General features: G+C 35.7%; 1 protein-coding gene across 4 annotated transcripts in view; it reads left to right on the forward strand.

Moving 5' to 3' along the window:
* Window positions 1-12,351, forward strand: part of MTERF1 (mitochondrial transcription termination factor 1) — a 415,935-nt gene that overhangs the window by 9,109 nt on the left and 394,475 nt on the right. The gene's annotated exons all lie outside the window — the stretch shown is intronic.

Here is a 12,351-nt window from a genome sequence, read left to right on the forward strand (position 1 = left end):
TCCTCATTCTTAAAAATTTTATCATGAGATTGCAGTAATTCAGTCACATCTTTAGGCTCCACTTTTAATTCTAGTTCTTTTGCTATTGCATCACATCTGCATTCCTTCCTCTAGTGAAATCTTGAGCCCCTCAAAGTCATCCATGAAGGTTGGATTCATTTTCTTCCAAGCTTATGTTAATGTTGATATTTTGGCCTCTTCCCGTGAATCATAAAGGTCCTTAATGACATCTAGAATGTTGAATCTTTTCCAGGTTTTCAGTTTACTTTGCCCAGATCCATAATACATATTTAAAATTTTCTTATAACCACATTAGAAAAAGAAAGTAAAAAGGGAAATTAATTTTCATAATATATTTATTTAACTCAGTATGTCCAAAATACATTGTATGTCTATTTAGGTCCTTTGCCCATTTTTAATTGAATTATTATTATTATTGTTGTTGTTATTGTTGTTATTGTTATTATTATTACTATTGAGTTGTATGAGTTCCTTATATATTTGGACATTAACTCCTTATCAGATAGATGGTTTACAAATATTTCCCTCCATTCCGTAGGTTTCCTCTTCACTCTCAAGGACCTTTTCTCTTATCCCTATGTCATCTTTTATTCCCTGTGTTCTCTTCTAGGAGTTTTATAAATTCAGATCTTATATTTAAGTCTTCTATTAATTTTTAGTTAATTTTTGTAAGTCATGTAATATAGGGATCCAGTTTCATTCTTCTGTATGTAATTATCCAGATTTCCCAACATCATTTATTGAAGACACTCTCCTTTCCCTATTGAGTAGTTGTGGCTCCCTTTTCAAATATTAGCTGACTGTATTTGTATGGGTTTACTTCTGGCCTCTTGATTCTGTTCCATTGATCAATGTGTCTCTTTATGCCAGAACAACATTGTTTTAATTACTGTAGCTTTGTGATATAGATCTTCTTTATTTCTCGAATTGCTTTGGCTAGTTGGGGTCTTTTGTGGCTCCATATGAATTTTAGGATTTTTTTCATTTCTGTGAAAAATGCCATTGGGATTTTTTTAAATTGAAGTTTGGTTGATTTACAATGTGGTGTTAGTTACCGATGTACAGCAGAATGATTGAGTTATACATATGTATCTGTTCTTTTTCAGATTCTTTGCCATTGGAATTTTGATAGAGATCATATTTAATTCATAGATGACTCTGGGTAGTATGGACATTTTAACAACATTAATTCTTCTGATGCATGATCAAGGGATATCTTTCCACTTATCTGTGTCTTCTTCAGTTTCTTTCATTAAAGTCTTACAGTTTTCACTATACAGATCTTTCACCTCTTGGTTAAATTTATTCCTGAGTATTTTATTGTTTTTGATACTATCGTGAATGAGATTGTTTTCTTTATTTCTTTTTCAGACATTTTTTTGATACTGCATAGAAATGCAACTGATTTTTGTATATTGATTTTGTATTTTATAGCTTTACCAAATTCATTGACTAGTTCTAACAGTTTTTTGGTGAAAGTCTTTAGAATTTTTTGCATATAAGATCATATCATCTGCTAACAGGGAACGTATGATCTGCTAATAAAGCCTCTGTTGCTTGAATGTGGGCATCACATTCTCCTGGGGATGCCTGGTAACCATCTGCAGGCCACATAAGCAAGCCTATTTTTTTAGGTTCTTTGTAGCCATGAGATTTTTGCATTCTATTAGTGAGGTAGCCTCTGAAATTTCTGTGCCCAGTTTCGTATATGGATTTTACATCTGAAAGTCTGCATAGGAACCACCTGGAACAATGATTCTAAAACCTGGTTGATCAGATCTTTACAGTCATCCATTGAACTCTTGCTTTTATTTTTATTTAAGATCTTTTTGTTTGAAACCTAGCAGTTATTTCCCTACCACAGGGAATTTTTCACTATTTGTCCCCCTCCATAGGCTCTAGCTTTATGTCATATAGCTCATCTTTCTTTAGACTTTGATTTTACTTCTTTTGTGTCTTACCCCTCTTTTCCAGGTTCTAAGGTACAATGCCAAAATTCTCTGATTGTTGATTGACCTTGGACATCAATTTAAATATTGTTGCCTGAACTCACTTTGCATTCTGAATCCATTTGTACCTTCAGGGCTGTATTCCATGAGCACGTATTAATACTGTTTTATTTTGCTTTTTTTTTTATAGGTTAGAGATCATTCTTTATCAGTACACAAGGAGCTGCTTCTTCCTTTATTAATAGCTGCATGGCAGTCTCTTGGATGGGTGTACCAGTATTTATTTAACTAATCTTAATTGATGGGCATTTAATCGACTGCCATTAAAAACATTTCTACAGGAATTTCTTTCTTTCCATATCATTGTTCACATGTGCAAAGTAACTGTAGGACATATTCTGAGAAATAGAATTGTTGGATCAAGAGGTTTATGCATTTAAAATTTTGATAGATATTGCCAGACTGCCTTCCATTGATGTTGTACCAATTACACTTCTACCAACAGTGTGTGAGGATGCCTATTTCTCTTCCACCAACAGTAGGTTTTCAATTTTTTTGACCATTGCCAATCTGATACGTAAAATTAGTATCTCCTGACTTCAGTTTCTATTTCACTATGAGTGAGGTTGAGCATCTTTTCATGTATTTAAAGCCTCATGTATTTCTTTTTCTTTAAATTGTCTTTTTATGTCTGTTTCTTATTAACATTTTTATTGATTTATAATCATTTTACAATGTTGTGTCAAATTCCAGTGTAGAGCACAATTTTTCAGTTATACATGAACATATATATATTCATTGTCACATTTTTTCCTCTGTGAGCTACCATAAGATCTTGTATATATTTCCCTGTGCTGTGCAGTATGACCTTGTTTATCTATTCTACAGTTTTGAAATCCCAGTCTATCTTTTCCCACCCCCCACCCCCTTGGCAATCACAAGTTTGTATTCTATGTCTGTGAGTCTATTTCTGTTTTGTATTTATGATTTTTTTTTTTTAGATTCCACATATGAGTGATCTCATATGGTATTTTTCTTTCTCTTTCTGGCTTACTTCACTTAGAATGACATTCTCCAGGAGCATCCATGTTGAGGCAAATGGCGTTATGTTGTCAGTTTTTATGGCTGAATAGTATTCCATTGTATAAATATACCATATTTTCTTTATCTAGTCATCTGTTGATGGACATTTAGGCTGTTTTCATGTCTTGGCTGTTGTAAATAGTGCTGCTATGAACATTGGGGTGCAGGTGTCATCCTGAAGTAGGGTTCCTTCTGGATATATGCCCAGGAGTGGGATTCCTGGGTCATATGTCTGTTGACCATTTATCTCCCCAGTTGAACTGTTTGTCTTTTTGTAGAACTTATTCGTATATTAAGGAAGTTAGCTTTTAGGCTATAATAATGCTATAATTTCCCCCCCAACCAATTTTGACTTTTAAACTTTTCTTTTTGGCCATATAGAATATTTTGATTTGCATGAACTTAGGTTTATTTTTTATTTCATGGTTAAGAAAGCCTTTCCCATTCCAATATTATAAAATAATTTCCCATATTTTCTTCTAGTAGTTTTATGATTTAAAAGATTACAATTTGATCCATCTCAATACCATTTATTGAATAATTCTTACTCCACTGAGAAATATATTTGTTTCATTTCTTTACTGTGTCTGTCATATCACATTATTTCCACTTCTTTAAGCCCTCCTTTTGCATCTGTGTGATTTGTAGCATTTTAAGGGTTTGTTTAAATATAGCTTTGGTACAGTTCTTGCTAAATTTATTACTAGGCATTTAATGTTGCTATTGTAAATGGAATCTTTTATTTCCATTTATTTTGTAACTGACTTGTTTGTATACAGGAAGGCTACTTATTTATTCATTTATTTTTATCTTAAAATTTTTTTTAACCATTCCTTTCTGTGATTATGTCAGCTGATACTTCCATAAAAATGTTAAATAACCATGCTAATAATAGACATTCTTTTTCTTAACTTCAGTAGAAATGTGCCTGGTGTTTTTCAATTAAGCATGATGTATGCTATAAAATTGCGTGAAGCAAGACTCTTTTCTTATTAAGAATTCTTTAATTAAAATGAAGTTAGATGTGAATTTGATCAAATGCTACTATTTATCTATGGAGATGATTATGATTTTTCTTTTCAGCTTATTAATGTGATGGATTATATTAATACATGTGCTAGTAAGGAGTATCCTACCATCCCTGACATGAATTTAGCCAACTGAAGTGTATTATTTTTTTAAGTACTACTAAATTCCATTTAATAATGATTTAATTATGATTTATGAGTAGATATTTATAATTAACTTGATCTGTTGTTTTCTTCTGTGAGATATGTTTTTGGGTTTTGGTATCAGTGTTTTGCTGGATATATTAAAACAAAAAGAAGAAAATGTATGGATGATTTTCATTATTGTTCTATTGCCTGAGATAGTTTATACAGCATTTCTGTATTATTTTGAAGCAAATCTTAGAAAATGGTAATAGTCTGTTTAGATTTTCTGTCTTTACTGAAGTCAATTTGATAATGCTATGTTTTTTTAAAGAATCATGCATTTTCAGATTTATTTTCATGAATTTGAGCAAAGGAGTCTGTTCTTTTAATATCCTCTAATTCTATGATTATTTCTAAGTTTTACTTCTTTAAAATATATTTTTCTCCATTTTTTCTTAGTTAAAATCATGAATATTTATCTATTTTCTTATCTTAAGAACTGACATTTACCTTTTTTCATTTGCTTCTCATTTAATTTTTTCCTGCTGTTATTTCCTTTTGCTTTCCTTAGGTTTATTTTGTTGTCCTTTTCTAAGATCTTGATCTGAATGTTTAATTCATTCAGTTTCATTCTTTTTGATCACTCATTTAAGTTTCTAAGACTATGTATATTTTTCTGAGTACCACTTTATCTGCATCTCTTAGGTTCTGGTATATATTATTTTTATTACTTTTATTTTCTACATATTTATCAGAAATGGTAAAGGAGCTGAGATTTTGAATGGCAAAGGTAGCCTGCCACAGTTTTGTGGATGCTGGAAGAAGACTTGAGATTCCTGGGTCAGAGACAAAGTACTGTTTATTACTCACAGCAATAACAACAGTCTCAAGAATTAACATTTGTGGCACTTTCCTGAGCCCCACTTCTCCCAGGGCAATGTGAAGAGGGCCAGTTGACATCTGCAAACAGCATGAGTTGCATTACAGGGAAGAAACTCTGAGCATAGGAAACCTGAAACTTTTATAATGGCCAAGAAGCTCGATTCTCTTTTGAAGCTTCAGAAGAAGATACTGTCTCTATTTTCCAAGATCTGTTACAAGATCTTTCCAAAGCTGTTCAGGATACAGACATCCTTGGAAAGATAGTCCAGAATAAAGGAAGTTAGTGCCTTATCTTGCAAGATGTGCAGAAATGTAAGGGACCCATGGAAAATTATTTCCCACCAATATCCATCCCTTGTTCGTATACCACCTTGGCTTATAGTGATTTCCCCCAAGAATAAGCTACTCTGTTAGCCACTCTGATTAATCTGAACAAGATTAGATCCAAATCCATTCACTTTGTTTCGTGTACATATGAAGCACATATGTATCAGTAGGATTCTAAGCAGCAGATGAGGCAAACTATAATATTGACTTCAACCATGTCCCTCATGCTTCTGGATTCATTTAGCTGAGAAACTCCCATAAGCCCTTTGGGTCTATCTAGAAAACCAGATGGCTTTACTAATCATTAGTGAAATGCAAATCAAAACCACAGTGAGGTATCATCTCACCCATTAGGATGGCTACTATCAAAACCCAGAAAATCATGTGTTGATAAGGATATGGAGAAATTGGATCCCTTGATGGGAATGTAGAATGATGCATCTGCTATGGAAAAGAGTATGGTAATTCCTGAAAAAATAAAAATAGAATTATCATATGATCCAGCAATTCTACTTCTGGATATACATCCAAAAAAATTGAAAGCAGGACCTTGAAGAGAAATTGGCACACCTATAATCAATCATAATGGCATTATTCATAGTAGCCAACAGGTGGAAGCAACCCAGATGTCCATTGACAAAGGAATGGATAAGCAAAATGTGGCATACATATACAATGGAATATTATTCAACTTTAAAAGGAAGGAAATCCTGTCTTGCTACAACATGGATGAACCTTGAGAACATTATGATAAGTGAAATAATACAGTCACAAAAAGACAAATATTGCATGATTCCACTTACATGAGATATATAGAGTAGTCAAATTTATAGAAACACAAAGTGGAATGGTAGTTTCCAGGGACTTGGGGGAAGGAGAATGTTATGTTGTACAACGATGTGAATATACCTAGCACTACTGAACTATACACTTAAAAATAGTTAAGGTGGTAAATAATGTTTTATTTTACTACAGTGAAAACAGAAACAAGGTCAGGTGGCTTTCTCCTTCACTTCCGTTTCTATATTAATTTACCCATCACTCAACTTCAACAATTAATAACTCATGATAAGATTAGCAGTTTATTCCTGTTTAATCCCTACCTACTTCTGCATCCCTTGATTATTTTGATATCATATAATTTCAACCATAAATCTGAGTACATATGTCCAAAATGTAAGGACTGCTAAAACTTATATTATTAATTTTATCTATATCTAATCATGAAACCATCACACCTAGAAAATTAATGATTTTTGGTTGCTGTGCCTAAGTGTGGTCATGTTTTTCTTTATCCTACTTGGAGTTTATAGGGATTCTTAATTCTATATCTTGATGTATTTTTTTCAGTCTTGGAAAATAATCATTCTCTCTTCAGATTTTCTTTCTGCTCTATTCAATCACTCTTCTCCCTCTGAAACTCCAATTATATGGATATTAGGCCTTTTCACTGTATCATTTATGTCTCTGGCTTGGTTTACATTACAGCAAACATGTTGTGAAAAAACAATAACAACAACAAAAAAGCCTGAGTCTGAGAGTTCCTTTGAAATATATTTGGCAGGATAATTTATTGACTTAATTAAAAATTTTTTCCACAGTCCCCAGTAGCTGTTATGTTCTAATTCTGGGTTTTCTAGCTTTAGGGTATTGTAAACAGCCCTTACATAGAAGCCTAAAAAAAGAGCCTGGATGAAAATGGGAGTTTCTTGGCACCTGGAATAAAACCCCACCACCCAAGTTTTTGTTTGGGGAATACAGATGTAGGGGAAGAATAGCAGTGGGAACATGAAGGTTGGGGGGAATGGGTTCATTGAGGAGGGCAGAGGATGCAGGACTGACAAGAGTGGGGTTACCTTTCAGAGACTGGGGTGGGGTGCCAATGTAGGTGACAGCTTTGTGAGTAGTTGGAACCTATACCCTTTACCCTTGGAGTGAGATCTTCTGTTATGGAGTTGAGGTGGGGCATGTTGATGCCATGGACAGTGAGCATTTATGATTGTCTTAGAAGCTGACTTAATGGATCCCTGGCACAGAAGTATGGTGTGGCCTGTCGTTTAATGGACTGGTGGGCTTAAGCAATGAACATCTCATGTGTGAGCATGATGATCTGAAGGTCAGAAGAGATTTACCCTATTCTCAGGGCACCACTGGCACCACTGGGTGAGCTGAAGGGGAGAATGCAGTCTCCCAAATGTGAGTTGTAATATCTTGATACCTCTGACTGGTGGTGGCTGAGCCAGATTTTTTTTTCTACGTAGTATATATCCATTTAATGTACTCTGTTAATTTTTTTGTGTGTATGTTTTCCTTTTTTTTTTTTCCTTAATGGAGGTACTGGGGATTGAATCCAGGACCTCATACATGCTAAGCATGTGCTTTACCACTGAGCTATACCTCCCCTGCAGTGTGCTTTGTCTTGCTCTTGAATGTTGTAGAACAAATTCATACCTTGTTTGGTCCCTCAAAACCTGTTGTTATCATCCAGGTGTACCTTTGTTTTTCTCAACTTAGTCTAATTTAAAGAAAAAAAAACAATGAAGAAAGCAAATTTAAGAGAGCTCTTTTATTCTTGCACTTCCTTTGTTAGCAGCTATAACAATCTTTGGGAAACTTCAAAAGGACATGCAGAAACAAAGGAGAAAAGCCAAGACTACTATTTTATGGTGCAGTAGACTAGGTAGAAGAGAGAAACCTTGGTAGAAGCAACAGGTAAGAGCAGGTGCAGGTGAATCAAACAGAATAATCCTCAGGAAGAAATAAAAGAATGATGGTGCCTAGTTTAGACCAGGGATGTGGCCTGAGGTGTATGCTGGTGAGAGACTGGTCTGTCCTTAACCTATTAGACTCTATCCCACACTTTCAGTCCTTGCCTCCAGTCTCTGTCTTCACCTACGGGATGTGCTCTACTGTGCTGGCTCCAAATAATAGTGGCCAACGTTGGTGGCTTGTATTTGGGTCTAGGATGTCCACCTCCTGTTGCCCAATAGGGAGGGAGGTCTGCAAGCTCTAGTGAAGAGGGTGTTACTGGGAAGCCATGTCACAGGCATAAAAACTTGGAACTCTCAATGAATTTTCTCATAGAAACATGGTGCATAGTTCTATAGTATTTAGCACAGGTGCATTTTGGTTCTATTAAACTATCAGCACAACTATATGGGGTTAAACAGGCTATTAAGGGGTTTCCTAAGAGCGTGGAGTATAACATTGTTTCTATGGTAAAATACTTTTAAAAATCCCACAATAGACTGACAAAAGAACCTTTGGATACAATCTGTTTGTAAATTGGATTGGCCTGGCTAGGTTAAAGAGGCCCACCCTGCTTCACAGCTTTAATGTCTGCCCCTCTACAAAGAAGGCAAAGTCTTTTATAGTGACAGATAAGCCACACACTCTGATTTTAAATAAAGATAGAGATTGACTCCTTATAAGAGAGCCTGCCTGATTTAAGACAGGCCATATATAATGAAATGTGGCCTTAAATGGGCCTGCTCTAAATGAGGCAGTTTGTGCAAAGTTTTCTACCATTATCAGCCCATCTGTGTTTACTTTTGTGTGAAAGTAAAAGTTTCAGTCTTAATTTGAATAAAAAATGGCATTGCTCCTGGTGATAAGGAATGTGAATATCACCCAGTAAAAAAGTAAATCAAAATGGGATTTTTACTTTTTACTGGTTGCCATCTTCAGTGAAGAATGAATTAAATACATAGAGTCAAAAGAAAGATAAAGAGGGGGTAGTTGACAGTTTAGTCATGTTTTATGTAACACTTGTTTTTCTTCTACATTAACACATTATACCATCCATCAGGACAAATTAATATATCTTGGGCCTTTAAAAACTATAAAAAAGTAATTTTAGTGGTTGCAATAACAGCTCCAGATGAATGCTGGAAAACAGATACTCTAAACTGTCAAATAGCATATGTATTGCTTGGCTCTGTTGAAACTGCAAGTAAATGCTGCTTTTGTATGAAGTTTCCTTGACTGCCAATGGAAGAACTGTAACATATTTATTGAGAACAAAATTGGAATGGGACTGAGACATGTTACAACAGAATGATACCTAATCCCTTCTTGCCAGTTGGACTGAATTAAAATACTAAATCATGAGGACAGTAAAGGGTTCTTGGTTATAAGAAGGAATAATTAAAGAGATTTTAAAAAGTGGAATGTTCATATTTACATCACTTATGATACAGAGATTTTACTTAAAAATATGGTTTCTTATCATGTGGGGGAATAGATTTAGATCCTATATAAAATATGTGTTATTGGGAAAAAATATCAGAAAAGATTCAGAGATGAATTTAATTGTGTTATGGAAAGTGTTTACAACAAAGGCCAATTCCTACTGCTGTTTACTGCAGGTAAGGAGCTTCAGGATGCTATCCTGTGTTTGAAAGGGGTGACTCATGCCATCATTTATTGCAGTTAATTGCTAATGTTTGAGAGGAGCACAGTATGTTGCAAAGCAGGACTGAGTAATCCATGGTGACCTTTTGTGCTATCAAAGCTTTATCAATTAGAAGCCCCTGATTGTAAATTCAGAGAATGCCCAGTGAGTGCCATCAAAGAAAGATCACACTTGGCTACTTAAGCAATCCCCCCTCCCCCCATCCCCCCTTTTGGCTCCTTTTCCTTCTAACTGAATCCTCTCTAGGGTGCTGTTTCCAAATCTGCAAAGTGAAGAATATTCCAAATATTTTCATACTTCAAGGAGTGTTGTGGTTTGTATAAGCAATATCAGGAATTTCTGAAAAATAGTGGTTAGTTTTTCCTGCTAAATGCCTTTCTTCTTGAGGCCCCTACATTGGCTAGCTAAATTCCTGGTCACCTTCTTTCCCATCTACTTCAGTGTATTGACCCTGGGCCTGTGTGACCTTTCGCAAACCTCCTTAAATGTTTAAAAATTGGAAATTAAAGCCTTTATTTTTCTATATTTTTCACTGTGAGTCAGTCTTAATATATTTGTTCATTCTCGTTTACTCATATCCAGATAGGATTTTTCATTTCTTATTTTCCTTTGTGTTACTACAGCTTTTGACATTGTTTAAGCCCCATCTCCTTGCCTCTTCTTGAAATTCTCTGCTCTGGTGTCTTCTCTGACACTGCTTTGTCCTGGATCTTCTTTTGTTTCCTTTTTCCTTTTTCCTTTTTCTTCTTTTTTTAAACTGACCTATCTATTTTATATTCTTTAATTTGGCCATTACCCAAGGCTCAGCTTTCTTTTCCTCTTCTACCCTCTTGGCAAGCTTATTTACTTCCAACTGTTTCCCAAGCTCCAGGTCTACATTTCTAACTGCTGTCGAACATGCCCATCAAAAACAAACCCCCAAATCAAATTCATTATCTTCCTCTGCCCAGATTCAGGATCCTAAATTGTTACCTGAATTACTCCCTTTCATCTACTCACCAGTTTCGCTCTAGGGATTACTGCTGCTGAGTCCCCATGTTAGCACTAAGTTGTAGTTCTCCTTTCCCCCACCTCCTGCCATCATGGATTTGTCTGTAAGACTGCACCTTCAGCTTGATTGCTATGTGTAACTCCTGGGGGATTTATGGATCAGTGTGGTAGTTCTTCTGGTCTCAGTTGGGTCTACTCATGAGTCTGGTCAGCTATGGGTTGGGTAGGTGGCTCTACTCACCTTGGCTTGGCCCACTCACATGTTTGGATGTTTACTGACCTTTGCTGGGCCTGTTAACATGTTTGGATGTCTGCTGGCTATAGATTGGTCTTTTACCCTCTTACCTTTCTGCTCAAAAGGCAGGCCAGGTTTGTTCTCATAGCAAAAACAGGGTTTCAAGGTTGTAAGCCTCTGACAACTCATCCGAACTATGGTGGGGGCCTGGTGGTTCATTCAGGGCAATAGGAAACAGGTGAGGGAAGCGTTTCCAGTATAAGAGCTAGTATAAAATGCAGGAAAAATGCTGAGAGAAGTGACCAAGCTGTAGAAATGAACTCCAGAGTGGCATCCTCCAGTGGGGAAGCAGAGCAAATCAGGTGTCTGTGCACAGAAGTGGTACTGGATTGAGTGTGACTGGCACTCAACTGAGTGTATTGATGGCATAATTAAAGTCTCTGTGTCCTTTCCTTTCTCTATGTCCACTGAAAGGTGAATTGGTTTCACTGAATGTTGTGGTCAGTCATGATGGAATGTCTACTCGTTTGATCAAGCCTGCATCAATATTGCTCTGAGAAAAAAATTGCAGATATCCTGAAACTGCACACAGAGAAAAAAAAATTTTTGTTAAAAGCTTTAGATTGAATGATTTCATTATTTTGGTAGCATCCTAACCCCTCTCACTTGGAAGCTCTTTCAGTTCTTCAACTGAATATTTTTCCTGCCTCAGGGCCTATGAATTTCCTGTTCCTCATGCCAGGCTCCTTTTCATCCTTTATATCTTCTGCCAGAATGTCATCTCTTCATAAAATCTTCCCCTGAACACCCTATCTAAAATTGATTTCACTGTTTTTTTTTCTGTTTATAGTCCTTTGTTTTTATAATACATCATAATTGATAATTATTTACTTTTTTTTTCTTCTGTTTTTGTCTCTCTAGTTAAACTATGAAATCAGTGAGGCTAGGGGCTGCTGCTTTCCTAGTGACTAACATACTGTCTGACACATACTAGAGACTAAATAAATATTTGTTGAATTAATAACTTGGAGGGAGATATGTTGGAGGAGGGGACTAAGCTGGATCTGGGCATGGTCTGAGCTAAACGTCAGGCTTGAAAACCCCAAGACTAGTGGCCAACAGTCAAAATATGATATCCAAAGGAGAGTGATTAACTTAGGTCCATTCTGGACTGTTGTCTAAGGAGTTTGCTCTGGTGAATAAACAAAAGGCAGTAGAAGTCTGTGGGGCAGTAGGATACTCTTACTCATACTCATATGCAGATGGTAACATCCTAAGTGTCCTACTTGGAACTGC

This window comes from Vicugna pacos, chromosome 7, assembly GCF_048564905.1.
Source record: "Vicugna pacos chromosome 7, VicPac4, whole genome shotgun sequence".
In the NCBI taxonomy this organism is placed as follows: Eukaryota; Metazoa; Chordata; class Mammalia; order Artiodactyla; family Camelidae; genus Vicugna; species Vicugna pacos.